At 38.7% G+C, this 2,257-nt stretch overlaps 1 non-coding gene across 1 annotated transcript; it reads right to left on the bottom strand.

Annotated features, from left to right (window-relative positions):
* Positions 1–1,779: 1,779 nt before the first annotated feature.
* On the bottom strand, positions 1,780–1,881 carry LOC127745373 (small nucleolar RNA R71). Its single transcript, XR_008006570.1, has one exon. It is a non-coding gene; the product is annotated as a small nucleolar RNA R71 (small nucleolar RNA).
* Between the last annotated feature and the right edge of the window lie 376 nt (positions 1,882–2,257).

Below are 2,257 nucleotides of genomic sequence, written 5' to 3'. Positions count from 1 at the left end.
ACTTTGGAAAACTACCTCTGTATATTTACTTTTCTGTACTTTTAGCATGGATTCTTTTTTTCTACCATTTTTGATTTCTAGAGCTATGAACAACTAAACCCCTTTTATTGGGTTAGGGAGCTCTGTTGTAATTTGATGGATCAATTATAGTTTTCATTCTTCTTCTTCTTTCTTTTCTCTTGATCTTACTAGAAAGCTTTCAATCTTCATCTAATTGGATTGTTATCTTGGAAAAGAAACTCTCCTTAATTGGATTTCCTCTGAGCCTTGGAAAAGGGATGAGGAGATCATGCTAGAAATGCCTTCTCATGTTGGACCAAATTAGGGTTTGGGCAGATATAGTGACATGTAAATCCTCCCAACACTTTGACTTGGAAATACATGTGGTATAATCAGTGACCGCACTTCATCTCTTCCCATGAGCAATTAAATCAAGGAATTAGGCAATTGTTCAAGCTTAGAGAGATTGGATTGCCAAGGAATTGGGATCCAATCACTTAAGATTGCCAAGGAGATCAATGAATGCATTGATTGAGGAAGAGATGAGAATGAACTTGATCCGAAGAATTCAACATCTCCTGAACCCAATGATTTTCCCATTTCTGATCTTACCCATTCTCTTTACTTTCTGTCATTTATTTTCATGCTCATTACCCCAAATCCCCATTTAAGATTATGCACTTTATTTTCTGTTATTTACTTTCCTGCCATTTAATTTTTCTGCAATTCTCAACTACATCCTGCTTAGCTCAACTAGCATAATCTTCCAATTAAAATTGCTTGACCAATCAATCCTTGTGGGATTCGACCTCACTCTATTGCGAGTTTTTACTTGACGACAATTCGGTATACTTGCCGAAGGGAAATTTGTTGAGAGACAAGTTTTCATGCATCAAATTTATGGCGCAGTTGCCGGGGATTGATTTTGAATCAACAATGATTAAGTTGGAAGATCACTAGATTGAGCATTTTTCTTTTTTTATTTGTTATTTGATTTGGTTGATTACCTTCAGTTTGTTTAGTTTCTTCCTCATCCACTTCACCTTCTTTGTTTTTCTTTCTTTTTCTTTGTTAATTACAATTCTTCTCACTAAGCCACTAACTGTTTGATAATTTGCATCACTCACATTAACAATTCCTCTAACAAGAATAATCTCTTCATTTTATCTCTTGCTGTGAGTTTTGTTAGTTGTATGACAGGGGGAAGAGAGGGAGCTTCAACTTCCTTCGATTCAGAACCTGAAAGGACCCTCTGGAGACTAAGGAGGGAAGCAAGAGGGAAAGGAATTGTTGGTGCTGAGGAAGAGGAAGAGTACTTTGAACCCAACATGGAAGAGAATTTCGAAAACAATCATGAAGAAGAAGCTCACAACCATGCTAGAGAAGTCCCTGCAAACTGTGCTGGGCAAGAGAGGAGAGTTCCAGGCTCTTACATTAATCTTAATCCAGGAAACTATGGAAGTAGCATCCAAAAGCCCACCATACATGCCAACAATTTTGAACTAAAACCAGCACATCACCCTTGTTCAGAACAATTGTTCATTTGGAGGAAGTGCTCAAGAAGACCCCAATTAACACCTAACCACCTTTCTGAGAATTTGTGACACTGTGAAGTCTAATGGAGTCCATTCGGATGTCTATAGGCTGCTCTTGTTCCCTTTTTCACTCAGGGACAAGGCATCCAAATGGCTTGAATCCTTCCCAAAGGAGAGCCTAACAAATTGGGAAGATGTAGTGAACAAATTTTTGGCAAGATTCTACCCTCCTCAAAGAATCAACAGACTGAGAGCTGAGGTGCACACTTTCAGGCAGCAAGATGGTGAGACTCTCTATGAAGAATGGGAGAGATTCAAGGACTTAACAAGAAGATGCTCACCAGATATGTTCAATGAATGGGTTCAACTTCACATTTTCTATGAAGGTCTTTCCTATGAGTCAAAGAAAGCCGTAGATCATTCATCAGGAGGCTCTCTAAACAAGAAGAAAACCATTGAAGAAGCCATAGATGTCATTGAAATAGTTGCTGAGAACGACTACTTCTATGCCTCCGAAAGAAGTAACACTAGAGGAGTAATGGAGCTGAACTACATGGTTGCATTGCTAGCTCAAAATAAGATGATCACCAACCAGCTAGCAAATCTTACTAAGAAGGTGGAGGAAAACCAAGTTGTAGCAGCCATCACTTCATAACCAGCTCAAGAAGGAGTGAATATAGGAGAAGAAGGTGACTGGGAGGAAGCCAATTATGTTGGAAACT

Source organism: Arachis duranensis, chromosome 2 (genome assembly GCF_000817695.3).
Source record: "Arachis duranensis cultivar V14167 chromosome 2, aradu.V14167.gnm2.J7QH, whole genome shotgun sequence".
NCBI lineage: Eukaryota > Viridiplantae > Streptophyta > Magnoliopsida > Fabales > Fabaceae > Arachis > Arachis duranensis.
Note: the sequence above shows the minus strand (reverse complement) of the source record. Positions and strands in the feature narration are given on the sequence as shown.